Source organism: Toxorhynchites rutilus, chromosome 2 (genome assembly GCF_029784135.1).
Source record: "Toxorhynchites rutilus septentrionalis strain SRP chromosome 2, ASM2978413v1, whole genome shotgun sequence".
Classification (NCBI taxonomy): domain Eukaryota; kingdom Metazoa; phylum Arthropoda; class Insecta; order Diptera; family Culicidae; genus Toxorhynchites; species Toxorhynchites rutilus.
The window spans coordinates 71,794,847-71,814,560 of record NC_073745.1 but is presented as its reverse complement, the minus strand read 5'-3'; the positions used below and the strand labels follow the sequence as shown (position 1 = coordinate 71,814,560).

Below are 19,714 nucleotides of genomic sequence, written 5' to 3'. Positions count from 1 at the left end.
CGCGGGGGATATGATTTTGTTTAGTTTGTCGCGGTACACCATAGTAGATATACTTAGAGTATTTTCTCGAATTTTTATTTCCAAGCCTATTAAGAATGGGAAAAAATGAAAAACTCATTTTTTTCGCTATAGCTGTTATAGTGAACCATATAGGAGAATTATCTTATTATTACTTGAAAAAAACACACATATCTATAAAAGGCGTAGGAACATATTTAAATACGAATTATTGTAGTACTGAATCTCTTCTCAAAAAAAATCAATATTTTAAGATTTTTTTAGTACTTCATTTTTTTAAGAATATATTTTTTGATTATGTTTCTCGATATATTAATATTGAGATGCACTTTCGGTATTTTTTTTTCTATTTTTTATCTCGAAGCTATTGAGAATGGCGTGCTAAAAATTTGAAAGGTACGTTTTTCACCATACCAATTAATTTATTTCACCCATACAAATTGTACAGGTTTTGGTTTATAACTTTTTTTAGACCCTTTTTTGAGCAATTAAAATTTGGCCAAAGATAGATAAAAATATTCTCTATCGAATGAGTTTTATCTCGAAAGTGTGTTTTGGGTCCTTTCAAATAACTTTTTTCAATTTTCTTCAAAATAATTAATTTCGCCGATACAACTATACCTTTTCTCAGACCCTTTTCCGGTTGATAAAATTGCGGCTGGAAGATAGGTAAAATATTTGTCTATTGAATAACTTCGATAACTCCCTTCAAACAACTTTTTTTTGATTTTCAAAATTCTGAAATTTTCCTATATTGACCCATGCTCACGCTCTATAACTTTTCTCAGTCACGATCAAGAAAAAAATGAATTATGTGGAAAGATGAATGATTCAATTCTCTATCTAACGAGCATGGTTTTGAAGGTTGTTAATTGATAAACAATCAATTTATTTCAACTGAAATAATTCATTATTCATTAATTCCAGCAAGACATTGAACAGAAAGTTACACGCAACAAAAACTTTAATCCGCTGAACTTTCATCTGCTAACTTCACACATAGAGGCAAATGAACTGCAAACTTTAAAGCCTTTTAAAAACTTGCAAGCAAAGCAAGCAACTTCACACAAGTCAAAATGTGCGGTCCCAAGCGTATGTCTTACAGATTTCTTTCCGGTCCTTAAAGTGTTAAGATACCACATTTCAAACACAATAACACATGGCATAGCATGATTTTTAATTTAAAATTATAAAAACAGGTGCTTCATAAGGGATTCAATTCTCACCGAACGAATTCCGGATTCAAATTTCTTATTTAATATAATTTAGATTTTCAGATTTAATTTAGATCCCAAAGGTTTTTGAGATTCCAAATATTCACAGATTTCACTGATTCCAAAGATCCAAAAATCCGAAGATTCTGGAGATCCTAAGAACTACAAAAATTGCAATGATTCTAAAGATTCCAAAGATTTAAAAAATTGTAAAGGTTTCAGAGATCTCGCATTTTTTAAAGATTACGAAATTATCAGAAATTCTAGAAATTCAAAAATTTTAAAGATTCCAAAGGTTTTAAAAATTGGAATTCAGATATCCAACATATTCTAGAGATTCCAAAGATTTCAGCGCTTTCATAAATTCTAGAGATTCCAAAACTTTTCAAAGATTCTGGAGATTCCAGAGCTTCCGAAGATTTCTAAGAATCCAGAGATTTCAGAGAATCCGAAGATTTCAAGAATTCCAAAGATTCCGAAAATGCCAAAGACTCTCAAGGTTCTGAAGATTCCAAGGATAGCAGATCTCGGAATTATGAGATTTTTGGGATCTCAGAGATTTTACTAATTCCAGAAATTCCGAAATCTACATATTCCGAGATTCTGACAATCAAAGATTCCGAGAATTCGAAATTCCGAGATTCCGAATCCCGATATCCCAAGCTTTCGAGGATCCAAAAAATTCTCAATTTCGAAAATCTGATAATCCGAGAAACCGAGATTCCGCAAATTCGTGACTCCAATGTTCCGCGATTCAGAAATTCTGAAATTTCACGATTCCGAAATTCCGAGGTTCCGAGAAATACGAAAACCTGAGTTTCCGAGAATCCGAGATTTTGGAATTCTGAAATTCCGAGAATTCCGGAATACGAGATTTCATGAATTCGACATATCTGAATCCGAGATTCCGAGAATCCGATGTTCCGCAAATTAGTGATTCCGATATTGCGATATTCCGATATTTCGAGATAACGTAATTCCGAGATTCCGAGAATCCGAGACTACAAAATACAAATTTTCAAATTCAGATTCTGAGATTCAGACTCCAAGACTAGGATTCAGATTTCGAGATTTAAAGTTCCGATTCCGAGATTAAGATGTAGATTCCTATATTCTGATTACCAGATTCTAAGACTACGAGACAATGGTACAGAAATCTCGATTATTCAGATTCCCAGATTCAGATTGAGATTCAGATACCGAGGTTCAGATTTCCCGCAAAGGACGTTATTTCGGGAAAATTTTCTACATTCTCAATCTAATGAACATATTGGTTGGTTTGGTTTTATGAACCTTTAAATTGAGAATTTGAAATCTAAAGTCTTGTTCTGGTATTGCAAATTTGAATCTAAATCTGAATCTGATTTTCGAAATTTACATCTGAATCTTTCAAAATTTGAATTTTAATTTCGGAATCCGAATCTGAATCTCGGAATCTGAATCTGAATCTCAGAGTCTGAATCTGGAGATTTAAAAAAAATCAATTACTATGATTAATCTGATATCACAGTTTTGTTAGGTATATATTACAAACAAAAAATATATTGGTGCCAAATGGACTGTCCCCTGAAAAGCCGCAACCGGTTTGTTGTATCTTTGCTGCCAAAACCTTGTGAACTGGTGGGAGTTCTACAAGTTTTTCTAGTGGACCGATGTCAACCAATGATTTTTTTTACGTAATCTTAGATATATTTTCTGTCATCGTACGTAGGATTTTTTCAAAATATTTATTCATGATGAATAGCGACATTTTTTGTAAAAAAAATGCGTTTTTGCCTCAAAAATCAAGACAAAAACATTCACCAAAAATTTGTTTTTCAAAATATCAAAAAAAATCCTACGTACCATGACAAGAAATTTAGTGGAAAAATTATTTCTTCAAAATCGGATGGATCGTTCCGGAGGTAGAACTCCCACCAGTTTGCAAAACTTAGTTTCTATAAAAAGAAACTCAGATTCACCACACACATTCCGCAATTTGTGTTGAATCGGACGTTTATGCTTAAAAAAACGAGGGGCCTCATAATACTAAAATCAGTGCAGCGCTACAACATTGTAGATTCCAGATTCATTCATTTCTAGATTGCCTTACCAAAACAAGACTCTCTACTCAGAATGACTAATAACGGATGGAATATTTTATAACTTAGACATCGTACACGAGGTGCAAATTTAAGCTACAGGTTACTGAACAAAAGCTATGATAGCTGGAATTGAATAGCGCTATAAAACTGACTTCTTAAGTCGAACAGCATTTGTTAAGGCTGATAGAAGATTCCAAAATTTTCAATGATTCAGGAAATTCCTGCTCCTGCTTTAGCCAGCGAGTAGTCAACAATATTCTTCAGGGCTCGGGGCTAATGTGAAAGCTTTCGGATTGGCTTGACAAAGGCTACGGGAGTTGAAACGGGGATGAAACCACGCAAACTGCGGCTCTTTTCCATGACAACGTAAATTTTTGCGTAAATTGTTGAATTTTGTCTTTTTCTAAGATAATATTCGAAATGATAATGGATGATGAATGATAATAATGGCGAATGGAATAAAATAATTTCGCGGTCCTACATTATCAATACGCTCGTGTATTTTTCTGTTTTTTGTATTTTTTGTATACTCGTCTGAGTTTTCATAGGAAATATTATGAAGAAAGTCACAATTGAAGTCTTACAATTGAAAAAATGAATATTAAATATTAAAAACTCATTTCGGGGGTGGCTTTAATGGCTAAAAAATAAAAGGCTATACTTGGCTACGAGTCGTTCATACACCGAAGAAGGAATGTACGAGGGAAAAATCGTACATGAATGTTTTATTTTTTTTCTTGTAGTCAAGATTACTAGTTCATGACTGCAAGGTTGTTGCGATCATACAAAGCGATGAAATAATTGGGAGAGTTCTGAAATACAAATAAAAATAATTAAAGATTCGGAAACGAAAATATATTTGGAATGGAGGAACAAACAAAATATGTCTAATGGAAAAGGAAGTGTCTTTGAAACAGAATATTTGAGGAATATAAAAAGGGATAGAACAAAATTAACTTCAAGAGGCACAGTAGAGTGAAGCACCAAAGGTATAGAAAGAAAATAAAAACGGATGGAAAGAAGAAACAATAAAGGAACAGCAGAAAATAAGAAAGACAAAAAAACGAGCTTTTTTGACGTAGGATTACGTCTTTCGGGAACATATTGGGGTACAAATTGAAAATCGAAAATCGAGCACATCGTGAAAGTTGTCCAATTTCAAACGCTTATTGTTCAGTCATTTCATGATGGATTGATGAAATTTTTGCGTTAATCAATTTCGGTACTCCATAACAAATATTTATTTTAAAGAAAATAATATATGTCATGAAACTAACTATCGAACAAAAAATCTCAAACGGAAATACCCACTTCTGATTGGTCAAAATTGACGACACATGTGGCGGGTCCCTAACAGAGACATCAAAACCAAGCTGCCTGGGGGAAATCGGTATTGCAAATAAATGAAAGTAGGGGGAGCTTTTGTTCCTACCGAAATTTATTCCCTGACAGAGACATCAACACCAAGCTGCCTGAGAGAAATCGGCAATGCAAATACATGAAAGTAGGGGAAAATTTTTTTTGTTCCCTAACAGAGACATTAAAACCAAATTATCACGTTATCACAGAGTTCAACGATGTAATTCTTCAAACATATCCAAGATCAACCCTACGTCAACACGGCGGTCGTGTCTCGGACACTACCTTCCTGTGACCTTTTATTTTATAAACCGTTCATTTTTACAGGCTCAATTACATAAGTTAAAGAAGCCAAGTACTTAATTCCCTTTTTAATTCTATTGATTATTTACATTTGGTTAATTTTGGGTTCGGATGGGGGATTGGTAGGAAAGAGCAATTGGTAAAAGTTAGTTTGTACAAGGTAAAAATATTTTCAAGAAACATATTTTAAGTTGTTGGAAAATCAGTTTTTAAGAGGTTCGACTGGTACAAGCATCACACTCAAAACTCTCATCACGACATATGTGACGTTAGCCATGGGAACCGATGCAGCAATAGGTATGGACTCCGAGCAGTTACTGATATTCCAGCATCAACTGCCAAATAAATTGATATACTCACTTGTGCGACAGAAAATAAACCATCCGCCAGAGGGAAGTATGTGAAATCATTTTATCCTCTTCTCTGGCGATGGAATAATTATCCAGTTCCAATTTTCATGAATTTTCACTATCGAAATATACGGTTTTTTGATTGGGTTGTGTGGTGGAACAGAATTAGCTTACATTTCCGGTAAAGTTTGCTGGACGAAAACAGAGGTGAAATGGACGATTCCGAGTTATCTCATTGGGCTTTAAATAGCCCAACAAAAATGCCAGAATTTTTGTTGCCTAGATCTGATTAATAATTCATTGACTTGAAAGCATTCTCTCGGGTCAATGTCTACCCACTTCACGTTTGAATATTCATGTTTCACGTGTGAAACATGGGTTCGTGAGACACAAACGTTTAGCGCGCAGGTTGACTAAGGCAACCGAAAGCTGTCACCGGATGTGAATTTTACGAAGTATGAAACATTTACAAAGCTCCGTAAGAGCAGCCTGCGATTGTCACAAGAAGTTGACCGAACGGAACGGAGGGGGATAAAATAACAGTCAACAATTCGAGACCAGCGCCAGCGAGTTTGCCATTTGACCCAATTTCTTAGTACCACGACAGAACAAAAACAAATACAGAAGAAAAGTAAAATCTAGCAATAGCTTTTATTTTTTATTTACTCGGTGGATGTCATGCTTCTCCAGTTGCACAATTTCGTACGACTGACAGTGGGAAGCCGCCACTGCTGTACTCTCATTCGAGCCATCCCAAGCTGTCTGTTACGTTTCAAATTAACAGTAGGATAGAAGGTTATCCACAGTTATCTCTCAGTTTCGAGGAAGTGGTTACCGATGGAAAACTCGAAGTAAATGCTGTGATGATGAATTTTCTCTACGACCATTGGAAATGTATACTGTTTTCCCAACGTATTTCAAATAACAATATTGCTAGCCTGAATGTCATCGCATTTTTACATTTGCGATTCTGCTGATTTCAAAATATGATTCAGTCACGCTTCGATTCGAATGCTACTATCCGACGATTCATCACACATTTTCAAATGTACAATGTTGCTGTCCTCATATTCGGGGTACTCCAACTCCAACTCAACTTCCAAATAAGACAACCAACAGTGGACCATATGCTGCCTCCCACGGTGAAACGAACGACAATCAAACTAAATACCGTTTCATCCAATTAAAATCGACGACTGTATCAACCGGTCTTCGGAAGGATTCAGCACATCGAAACAACAACGATTCGATATGATATCCGCACACACGCTGTACTGATCCACTTCACTTCGGTGGGTGGACTTTGTCCCTTCGTCATTACACTGCAATTTTTCTTCTTTTTCCGGAAGTTTTTTTCCCGCCCTTCCATCATGGACGATTTTTTGTTGTCGATCATATACCCACTGTAAATCCAAATGCTGCAACAATAACAACAGTATTACCGGTTGCCAATCGAAAAGGCCACGAGAAAATTAATTGCATGATTTACTGATTTCACAGCAGAGTTCGGACATTTCCGAGCGCAACAACAACAAAAAAGAAACCGAACGTCCAGTGCACGATCCCGGATTAATTAGTTCACAGAAATTGTTCGGAAGGAAACAAAAAAACAAAAAAAAACCACGAGCGCTCACACACATACAAGAACGAAAAAAAAATCCATCCAGGTAAACTGGAATGGAAGGAAGAAGAGGAAAAAAAAATTACCACTTGACATAAGACAAGCGCCACTTATTGACACACACACGATTCGCGATTTTTAAGTACGCGGCCCAACCATTTGCGGCAACCCGACGACGACAATGATTCGTTTTCGGCTGTAGTTTAACTACTAAGCGCTTTCGGCAGCGCGAGCGACTTAGCGAATCGTGCCCGTTCGGGCGCGTAAGGATTTTGAGAAAGAGAGCTGAAAGCGGAGCAGAGCAAAATTTGTGCGGCGAGCTGCTGGTAGGGGTGATCAAACTGAAAATGCCCGTTAAAAATGTGAGTGTTTGGAAAAATGTTTGACGCACCATTTGAATTTTAATTTTGTTTACCTGTAAATACGCAACAAATTGAAAGTATCTCAAAGGTTAGCTGGATATCATGAAATTCATTGTTAAATCTGTCGTAAAAATTATGTAGAACATGTGCACACTGAATCTGCTTGAATACCAGAATTCGTTTTCCAGCATATTCGGCACGATCTACTTAGTTTTTTCAAGCAGTACAGTTGAAAAAAAATACATTTTCCACTACGTGATCTATTTATATCAAATTGAATCTTCTGATTTTTTATAAGGGTGTATTCACAATCGATAACCGATAACATAAATTAAAAAATAATATGTTGAACAACTTGCACTATTACTAGGATTTTAATTAAATATTATTATATTTAAAAAAGAGTATTTTTGACGTTTCATTACATTTTTTTTCAATACTGATCAAAATCCCTAAAAACAAGCTGTCAAGGCTAAAAGTGCATCGTCGGCCTCACGAAAATTGGGACACGATTTTTTTGAAATTTTTATAGAAGTTAGAAAATGTATCTTTTTAAGAAAAATAGAACACATCATCGATTAAAGATTAAAAATATTTGCGTATGACTAACTCTCCTCGGGATATAACAAATACTATGTAGTGAACATAATGTTTTCGATTTTATTTTACACAATTTAAGAATGTTATTAGCAAGGTCCTGTAATCATTGTGTTTTGTAATTTGAAATCGTAATTTGATACTGAATAACAGAAAATGCAAATTACAGACATTTCATTATTCAGTATCAAATTTCAACCAAATCATCTTCAGACACAACATTTGGCAGACCTACGTATCCGTGAGCGTAAATCTACTTTCTTCACTAATATTCCGTTAAACAATCATTCATTTCTTTAATATTGTGTATACCGTGTCAGGAAATTTATCATAAATCTGTTTGGGAATGCTTGAAGATCATATTTGAGGGACATAATCTTCTACGCATACAGTGGTAGACATTAATTCACTTTTTGTTTTCTAAGTAATTCAAATATGTGGAATCAGGGTGTACATTCGTTTAGCCGCATCCTAAAATTTCAATAAAAGAAAATTTGTGCGGCAAATTTCGAGTCCAATCGGTAGCTAATATTTAGTATGTCCACCTCCATTTCGGATCACTTCGAAAACTCGATTTGGCATTGAGTCAGACAGCTTTTAAAGTGTTGCCATATTGATTATAGCCCAACATTCCTGAATTACTGCCTTGAGACTGGAAATGTTGTCAAATTGTCATCCGTTTGCATAGACCATCTCGGCCAAGATTCTCCATAGATTCTCTATGGGATTGCGATCAACTGCCAGCTGGTCTTTCAAGAAGCGGAATGTCCTTCTCGGCAAACCATGCTTGGAAACGTGGATCTATGCATAATACTGCTGAAAAAACGACATCCTCGGTAGTGTTATTCTCAATATGGCCAATCAAAACGTCCTCCAGTAATTGAAGATACTTTTCGGAGTTCATTTGGGTGTAAATGAAACAAATTAGAAGCTTGCTGTGATAGGAAACGGCTCCCCACACTGTCAAACTTCCGTCCCCAAAGTTTCGCTTCGATCTCACGACTTGCCGTTGACTTAAATTGCAGCAATAGCAAATGTAACCGTCCGGATCATCCAAATTGAACTTTTTTTCGCCGGGAAACACAACATTTCTCCATTCTAGTTTCCATTCCATGTATTGTCAGGCGAAAATGAGATGGTTCTGCTTATGGGTGGTGGTCAGTTTCGGTTTCTTTCACATGATGTTTGGTGACTCATTCAAGATGCGTGCAATATGCCTCTTCGTTACTGGAACAACCTATTCTGCCTTAATGTATAAGCAGGTCTTATTCGACCTTTAAGACGCAAAGTAACTTTGGTGTTCCCATTTGTTGGTCGTTATATCACATGTTTCTGGCATTATTCAAAGAAATTCCGTACCACTTTCTCAGATAGACCAATTTTTGTTACGATCGAGCGATTAGAAAACGTTTGTTCACTGAATATCTTTATTATTTTCCGCCCCTCTTCAGCCAATAGAATACCTTTCACCATTCCTTTGAATTCTACGTAAATTACTAATCTGACCAACATTTATCTTGTAAATTGAACATTCCCAAGTATTTTTTCAAAAAACACAGATAAAGGCATGGTGATTATGCGAAAAGTCGATTTTTATGCCCTGCGGCTAAACGTATGTCTCGGAAAAAACGACGTTTGAATGTTTATATCCACCGATGCCGCCTTGTGTGTGTGTGATTGTGACGCACGTCCTTCCAATAAAAGTGACTTAAAAAATTTGGGTTGAGGAAATGTCATATATTGTCAATATATGGCAACATTTAAACATATCTTGTGTTGTACTTATCGCATCGGGTCATACTATACGGCTATTTAAAGACGACAATCTGTGCTACAAGTGTCGTTTTGTCAGTGTTGTGATTGTCCTTTTCAGTCTCAAGTTATAGCGCGTCAAAGATGGAGTCCACCAAGCAACAAATTCGCCATATTTTACGTTTTTACTACCTGCGAGGTAAAACTGCAACGAAGGCGGCCGAAAAAATTCGTGTAGTTTATGGACCCGATACTGTAACGATTCGCACAGCACAGCGTTGGTTTGATCGATTTCGTTCTGGTGTAGTGGCTGTCGAAAATACACTCCGTACTGGTAGGCCAATCGTCGTGGAAACCGATAAAATCGTTGAAATCATCCAAGTAGACCGGCATGTGAGCACTCGCTCGATTGGCCAGGAACTGGGTATAGACCATAAAACCGTTTAGAACCACTTACAGAAGATTGGATTCCAAAAAAAAGCTGGACGTATGTGTGCCACACTAGTTGACGCAAAAAAAAAATCTTTTAGACCGAATGAACGACTGCGACTCGATTTTTGAAGAAGATGGTGACTGGTGATGAAAAGTGGATCACGTACGACAACCAAAAGCGAAAAAAGTCGTGGTCGAAGCGCGGTGGGCCGGCCCAAACCATCGCCAAGCCCGGATTGACGGCCAGGAAGGTTTTGCAGTGCGTTTGGTGGGATTGGAAGGGAATCATCCACTATGAGCTGCTCAACTATGGCCAGACCCTCAACTCGGTTCTCTACTATGATCAGCTTGACCGTTTGAAGCAGGCGATTGACCAAAAGCGACCAGAAATGATCAATAGGAATGGTGTAGTTTTCCACCAGGACAACGCTCGGCCTCACACATCTTTGATAACCCGCCAGAAGCTACGGGAGCTCGGATGGGATGTCCTATTGCACCCACCGTATAGTCCGGACCTGGCTCTAAGTGATTATCATCTCTTCCGGTCCATGCTAAACGCTCTTGGTGAGACTAAGTTGGTCTCAAAAGAGGCTTGCGAAAACTGGCTGTCTGTGTTTTTTGCAAATAAGGGGCGGGGGGGGGTTATGCGGCGCTCATAAGGGAGGGATAATGAAGTATATATATTAATATATACTATTAATTATATATTAATTTGGTTAAATATAAATATTATCTATTAGATAAATCGGTCAGTTCAAACCTTTGTAGGGGTATGAGGTGGGTCATCATCATCATCATGCAGTGTGAAAAATTCTCACCCATGGCGTTCAGCCAAAGGTCACTTTTTGATTAGTAATCTTAATATTATTCATTGTGGAAAATCATTTAAAATCGATGTAGTGAATTTTTTTTTCTCAAAAAAATATAACTTCGTAAAGTTTTGGAGTTTTATCAATATGAAAAAAAAACACATCATCTAGTTTGAAGGCCGACAACGCACCATTAATTAAAATTTAGGAGCTCAAGTTAACATTGTAAAAAAAATATATATTCATACTTTGCGCTCGACGTTCTTTTGCGGTTAATCAGTAATTCGGAATAATTTCAATAATTTCCATAACGTCTGTCCCACTTGTCGGGGCAAGCATTTCGATTATATGTTGTTTGAGGTCTTTTGTCGGGTTTATTCCTACGAGAACAGACTATGCAAAGTTTTCTAACTCCTATTAGAACCAAATGTAGCTTACCATTCAAGCAGTTGTAAGAATCTCATGTCAATAAATTTTTTGTCAAATTTTTTACAATAAATTTTCAAACCTCAAAAAACAGTTTCGCGTTTTTTTTTTATAAAAACTGCTTTTCGAGAGTTGACTTCATGCCAAATGGAGAATACGAGTTAACTCTCGAGTGTAAAATGTTAAAAATGTTGATAGGTTGTTCTGAGGCATACCAATTTTAAAAATTCTGTAAATTTTTTATACTAAGTTGAGTAAGTTTTTTTAACAGACAGCAGGCCTTTGGGCTACGATTTTTTGAGAAAAGATCAATGAAGAATTAGACATGTGTACATAAATTGTTTCTCATAATAGAAAAAAACAGTTGTGTTTTGATTAATACAAAAATATATATATTAGGTTGGGGAAAAAATTATCCATTATTTTCTCGGCACCACCTTACCACCTTTTTCTCGCATTGCAAAATTTCATGAGTGATAAGAAATTTGGATCAAGAGAAGATTGTAAAAATTAATTGCTAGAGATTTCTGCCAATAAACAAAGATCAAGACTTCTATAATAGAGATGTTCTGAAGCAATCTTTAGAGTGGCAACAAATTTTACAACAAAACGTTGTATATTTGAACCAAATCGGATAATTCAAAGCATATTAAAACAGTTTTGAATTTCACCCAAAAACAATGGATAACTTTTTCCCAACCTAATATTTCGAGAATTAGCTACAACTGTTGGAACTATCAGATCGGACTTTTTCCGAACAATAAAAAAAAACAAAACAGTATTTTCATGTAGTCCAATAACTTCAAAATATTTCTGAATCAATCTTACGAATAGTGAAGAAAATATTTCGATAATTCTTATATTAACATATACGCAATTTTTTTAATTTACTATTTCTAATCCAAAAAATAGTTTAGTGAAAGCCTATCGCTCGGTTACGGGAGTCGCGGTTTACGATTTCTAGTTTTGAAATTTCAGATGTGTCAATCTGAGGTTAGAAAACACTACATATTTCTGTGTTTTAGGTTTCAATTTCAGTAACATCAGTAAATTTCAAATTTTTAATTTTCGAAATTCAGATCCGGATTCAAAGTTTTAATGTGGATAGAAAAACACATGTGTTAGACTTATATTTGAAAGATATAGTTTTAAATTTAACACTTCGTGTTTCGAAATCAAAAACTTCGCCTGATATTTCAGATCCTTTGTTCTAAATTTTTGACCAATCATTCGAGAATTTCGAATTCTCAAATACAGTTTGCATATCGTTGGAGGGTTTTAGATTTCAGTCTCCCAAGTTCCATATTTTCGATTTGGTTTCATTTAAGAATTCCAAATTTCAGATTCTATGAATTCTGAAACGTAATTCACATTTGAAATGAAAAAAAAAAAAGAAAACACAATCAGGTCTCATGTGCATAGTGCACTTTTCTGATCCTCAGATTGCAAATCTCTTTGTTCCACCCTGATTAGACAAATACATGGGATAGGTTTATCAAACAATTTTAAAATCTAATCCTAATTTTTTGTTTTCATATTCTCATATTCCAAATTTAAAACTACTTATTCCAGATTCAGAGCCATAAACAAGGTTGCAGAACTACGATTCCAATTTTTTTTTTTCATTTTTCGTCTCAATGATGTTTTAGAATGCAATGTTTCTGTTTAATATTCAAAATCGAATTCTAGCCTCCATTCCAATCCATTGAAGTCTGATCACCCCTATCTACACTGATGCGCAAGTAGCGGAGAGATCCAAACGCGAGAGCATTAAGAGAGTCAAACGCGAGAGCAAACGCGAAATCAGAGTTCAAATCACGTTCAGGTTTTCCGAGTTCATGGCGTGGGAACAAATCGTCCGTGACAAAAGATTCCGGGACCGGAGACTATCTTCACCAACACGTGAGTGAAGTAGTAATATGGTAGTAGTGATGAGAAAACATTGCGGCGTTCTTCAACAAAAAGAAACGCACAAAATGATTAGGATATGTCCCCAGCGCAACAAATGGATTCTCGCTATGGAACCATGAAAAAGACACATAATTTGAACTCATCCAAAACAAGACGACACGCCGTGAACAAGAATTCCATCACGAAAGTGATGCCTATGAAGCTTCGAAGATTCTCAGCCAAGAGGCAAACCAAGCTGATGTAGATGTTCAATTTGTGGTTATCGCGAATGTGATTTATAATGTTGCAGAATCTGCTGCTACTGTCAACCGCGGAGAGACTGGTCCGTATGGATCGCGCGGTTGAGTGCGTCGAATTCGTCCAGAGCAAAATCGCATGTTTTCGCGTGGCTCACGTTATCTTTTTTTGTTTTGTTTTGTTTTGAATACTGTACACGGTGTGGGAGTGGTGAATGTGGGCTTTTGTGGTCACGTTAACTGACGGCGTGTGTGGGTGTGTTTGTTAGCGATTTGCAATTCAATTACAGCCGGTTTTCCTTGGGCCTAATTAAGTAGGTTTGAGATAAGGTGGATTTAGAAATTTATTTCAATTTCGATAAGCATTATTGATTCGCTTCGCTCCTTTCACTGATTATTATTTTCGAGTCGATTATTTATGAAGCCAAATATTCGTCGAACCGCGGCGCGGCGCTTCATTCGCAATCTATCTTTGCACCCACATGAGCGCACGTGTCCACGCGACACAGAGACCCTATTTTTCGTCTGGGGTTTTCTTCATGGGTTGCTTTTATTCTTCCATCAGCTCGGAAACGTCGTTTCTGTTTTTTTCCTCTTTTCCCAGATCGACTCAAGTCATGGGGAGAAATGTAACAAAAGATAGATTTTCCCAGACGTTCGAATTGTTTTTTTTGCGAGTGCGGCTTTACCTGCTGCTTTTTTTGTTTGTTGTTTCGCCATCCCGCTCCATTCGTTGACAATTTATCACAGTAGATGTGTACCCTTCTGGGATAACGAGGAATCTGATGTGTACGGAAGCGCACAGGAGAGCACCACCAAATCAATAGACGATGGAATAGTTTTCCTTCGCCCAACGTCAACAACAAGCACCCACACACACACATACGATCCGGGGATTGGGATTCGATTTCTGTACGGAACAGTTGATAATTTGATTGTTTTTCCTTTCTTCTTTGACGTTGTACAATTTGTGGCCAATTTTTGCGACGGCGGCTTCCGGTTGCCAGCCGGCACATCGGAGTTCGACGGCGTATAGACAAAGAAACGGGAAGGAGTAGAAACTATGGTGCGTCCAGCGGGCAAATAAATTTAATAAATTTAATTAGGCGCGGCCCCCCACAAAGTATGATGTTGTTATTTTGTTCCCCCTCTAATCGATTAAATTGGCCTGCTGACCGTCGGCGTTGTTTTTGCGAGGCGGAGACCGGCGAATATATGAAGAGGACAAGTTTCCCGGACACTTAATAGGGTGAAGTTTTCGTAATTGGCAGATTATAAATCGACAGCCAAGCTGAAATTGATTGGTTCCTGGGAAGTTTGTAATCAATAGTCAGCGAATTAGCTTTCGTCATTTGGTGAGACTTTTGACGTAGGACGACGTTTAACAGGAAGTTAAAGGATGTAAACTGAAAACCCAAAGCAATTGATTGGACATATTTCAACTCATCTATCACAACAAAGATTTTTTTTTGAGAAAAAAAAACCGAATTGCGAAACAGCAAACATTATCTAAACGCGCTAGATCCCACACTTCGATTGGCCCAATTTGTGCTTCAACAATTGTACCGCTCAACAAGTGTAACTAGAGTAACACAATTTGAATACATTAATACCACTGTGAAAACAATCGTAGCTATCCACCGTGCATATAATCCTATCCAAGGGGAATGAGAAAAATAAGCCAACAAAGCCAACACACGTGCAAGTTAGCGATCTGTTGTCGCTTCCCTTTTCTTTCCTAATGCTGCTGGCACACACGAGGATCTTGCTCGATACAATGGAAGAGAGGCGATACAATGCATCGCAAGCTCCACCCCTGTGTTTCCCCAACCAGCCAATACGGATACAATTAACTGATTCGTCCCAAAGCAATCATTGGTAAATGTTCCATAAAAATGTGAACAGGACAGAGTGATCAGTTTGTTCTCGCGAGCAGGGACCGAAATCTCCCAAGATGAAAAATGAAGACCGACTCTAATCTTAGTAGCTTCGCTTCGACTAGAACTGCTTCGGCAGTCGCCCGTAACAAAAAGTGACTTGGCTAGAAAATTAATTGACTAGCGAGGATGACTGATGAACTAGTCCAGTCATTGGTTATTTTAACTGACTCGACTAATGAAACAAATCAATAAACATAATAAACAAATATAACAAATCTGCTAAAAAAATCTAATCTAATACACAAATTTGCCTCTTCATTCAACTGACTTCAATCCACACTTCCATTTCCCCTGACACTAATTTTATACCCGCGTACGCAAACTTATTTTTACGTCCATATAAAGAGGAACGAAAACATGATTTCTGATGCAAAGTAGAAGTTACCCCATCAATGGACGGTTTATTGTCTACCCATCGTGAGCTCAAACCAACGAACTTAGACATTTATCAAGTACTAGCTGATCCGGCAAACTTCGTCCCGCCCAAAGTTAATTTTTTAGTTATCAATACCTTCACACGCCGAATTTGGGTTCGTTTGCTAAATTTGGGTTTCATTTGTATGGCAGCCCCCCGGCCCCCTTAGAGAGGGAGGAGGAGTGTCTATTCAGCACAAAAACATTTATTGCACCCTTAAACCTCCACATGCCAGATTTGGGTTCCTTTGCTTGCTTAATTCTCGAGTTATGCTGAAATTTGTGTTTCATTTGTATGGTATGGTCTCAAACTATCGTAAAAACCTGCCCCGGTCCCATAAACCCCTACATACAAATTTTCACGTCGATCGGTTCAGTAGTTTCCGAGTCCATAAGAATCAGATAGATAGACAGACAAACAGAAACAGAAATCCAGTTTTATATATATAGATGCTATAATGGTCCTCGCGTTAGAATTACACACTGCATGCTATTTTATACTTGTGAGTAATTTTCGTATACGATACAAAAGAATCTAGCTCACCTGTAGCGAATTTCAAACCACGTCAAATTCAAACATCAATGCATGCACACGTACATGGGAGAGAGAAAGAGAGAGGATGGAATTCGTTTTAGGGGAAGTCAATTCAAAATGCAATGAAGACAATTTGACTGGGATGAATGAAATGATATAGTCCAGTCGGTAGAGGGAGATAACGACTAAACGCCCGACTGACTGTTATTGTTAAACGCTCAAAAAGCTATTTCAATGCAATTCAATGTAGCAGATTGAAGCATTCTAAAATAATATCCGAAATAAGAAAAATCAAACTTACTTTCATAATTTGTTTGTCGCTTGTGTGAATTAAGGAATGTTTTTGGGTTTATTGGTTGGCTACTTTCCGATCGATGATTCAATTTTCGCGAAATCGTGCTCGGATTGAAAGTGATGTCAAAGTACAACACATTGCTAACCGGGTGGGGAAAAGGTATCCTCCAGCAGTGAGAGTTGTGTTCTTAGGTTGAAAACTGAAAGAAGAAATTCGTTCCACTGTGGTTGCCATGCCCATCGAAAGATTTGAATAGGTTGACCAAATAGTTCCGGACTGAAAACGGGACACGTAAGCAAAAAAAAAACAAAAACCCATGTTTTCAAGAATTTTATTGAGAGAATGATTTTGTTGAAACACCATCATCATCTACTACCGCCACAAAAAAATGGAATTTCTGTTGTCGTTCAGCACCTTTCGCAGAAAGCTTATTATAATTTATGTATTATTCCTTTGGGAATGAAGATCATTGGAGATGTAATTTGAAAGAGAATGAAAAACTAATAGGATTTTCAATAAATTCAATGTTTCAGTGTTTCTCTAGACAGCGAGCAAACAACAATACAGGCTGAGAGTCAATTTGAAAATTTTATTGTTTTGAAGGGCCCACACTACAAGCATATAGTTTGCTTACATTACATTTGCACTGAAACATGAATTAGAAGCAGCATTATGACCTATAGAGTCCTGCATCTCTCCGGTTATATCCCTGACATTACCTTCATTTCGTTTTTCATCAACTTTTAATTTGTACCAAATATGGAATTTTATCAGTCTTTCAAAGAATAGTTACTAGAAATTTTACAAATATTGCAGCAAGTACAAATGATGATAGGTTATTTCAGTCTAATGTATCTTCAAAACCCTGGAAAATTTTGATATTGATAAGCTCAGTCGCCTTTCCTTCCTGAATAATATTTGTTGGGAAAATAAGAAGAACACTTCAGTGCGAATTATTCAAAATTCATGACCTTCAAATAATGTTCTAAATAAAACCTCTTACTACAGAGATATCTTTAATTGAATAAAGCAAACTTCTCTTTCGTTTTCGATTTTTGGGCAAGAAAATTGAATTGTTGATGTAGGATTACATCTCTCGGGAATACATCGTGGATCCATTACCACACTTCTGAGTACAATAGGCAGACTGCAGAGTGGCACTGAGGCATATTTCGGCGACTTAGACGTTTCATCAAATTGAAAACTTAAAAACCGGTGGCGTCAGAAAAAATTGTCCAATGCGCAGCGTTTATTGCCTAGTCATTTCGGATCTATAATATTTTTGCATCAATAAATACGGATACTCCCTAACAAACTATTTCAATAAAAAAAAGTTAAAATTTACTCAATGGTTAATACGTTTGAACAGCGTTGAAATGTGAGCATTTAATTTCTCATGTCTGTGCTTTCCTGCCCATGCTGCCAATATCGAGCATTTAATGAGATTAATGGCTTACGGAGACGAATAAATCGAAAGATTTAAATAGGTTGACCAAATAGTTCCGGACTGAAAACGGGACACGTAAGCAAAAAAAAACAAAAACCCATGTTTTTAAGAATTTTATTGAGAAAATGATTTTGTTGAAACACCATCATCATCTACTACTAACTCAATCGTGGAAGCAATTTCCGATTGTTCACTGGCGAGTAAGGGAAAAAGGAATCAACCCTTTTCTCGTCCATCCTTTTGCGTACGTATATCTACTCCGAACGTGATTGCTTTCACTGAAGCGAAAGGAAAGAAAAGAGCAACCAGCGAATCCCTATTCAGCAATTTATAATTTTTCGCGAAGCTAACAATTGATGATGTTCTCTGCAGGAAAACAATATGTTTCAGCTTGAATGAATTGGACTTTCAAGAGGAACAATCAAACAAACAGAGGAATATGACTTTGAGCGGCAGAGCGAAAACAAGTATCTTTGAGTGTTTCACACCGTCAGTGAAAATATAATATCCCACCGCTGTTCGCAAATCATCCTAAGAGACATGAATCCTTGAGATATCATCAACACGACTGAACCCCACTTTGATTTATCTGGATTTCGTAAGGTAAGTTAAGGATTAGGGATTGTATAACCGTGCCAAAATTTTAATGACCGGTTATTATATATACCGGAAAAATTCATTACCGGTAATACCGGTAAATCACTGGTAAAAATAATACTTTAAAATAAACCATTTTCTTGATGAAACGGCTTTTATTGATAAGGATTATATATATATATATATATATATATATATATATATATATATATATATATATATATATATATATATATATATATATATATATATATATATATATATACGTTACGACGGGATCCCGCCCCCGCAGCATAGCAGCATAATCAGGAAACGCAACCCGAAACCAACGAGACGCGCATGCAGCATAATTGAAGAAGAACCGCACGCGCGAGAGGTGCAATCCGAAACCCGCGAGCCACCACACACGGATGCTGACGCTGTAGTTCGTCCCAATAAAATAGGTTACTCTGGATTGCCTGAATCAGTCCCAAATTGAATTCCAAAGTGTTAACACATAAGAAGACGTGTATTAAATGAGAGAATAAAGTTTTTTTTATCCATCTCGATACCACGATCCTATCTTATATATATATATATATATATATATATATATATATATATATATATATATATATATATATATATATATATATATATATATATATATATATATATATATATATATATATATATATATATATATATATATATATATATATATATATATATATATATATATATATATATATATATATATATATTTATTTTGCTTCCAGTTGTTGGTGATAATAAGACTCTGCAATTTATTCTTGATAAAACAGCCGGTCTTGGGTTGAATCAAATAAACAATGTTCATAATCAACAGAAATGCTTCTTGGATTTCTTGTTGACAAATATGACCGAAGAGTTTTGTGTGACTGAATCATTAACTCCGCTTTGGAAAAATGAAGCTTTCCACACAGCTATCGAATATTCTATATTTATAGATAACACCCGAAAAACCATTTGATTATGAATTCGAGGAAGTCTC

At 36.3% G+C, this 19,714-nt stretch overlaps 1 protein-coding gene across 1 annotated transcript in view; it reads right to left on the bottom strand.

The window, feature by feature from the left end:
- The window catches only part of LOC129767542 (liprin-beta-2), a 144,996-nt gene extending 137,825 nt beyond the window's left edge, over positions 1-7,171 (bottom strand). Inside the window, exon 1 of the mRNA XM_055768550.1 lies at positions 7,036-7,171. The gene's annotated coding sequence lies outside the window, so the exon portion shown is untranslated. The remainder of the gene's footprint in view (positions 1-7,035) is intronic.
- Positions 7,172-19,714: the final 12,543 nt, after the last annotated feature.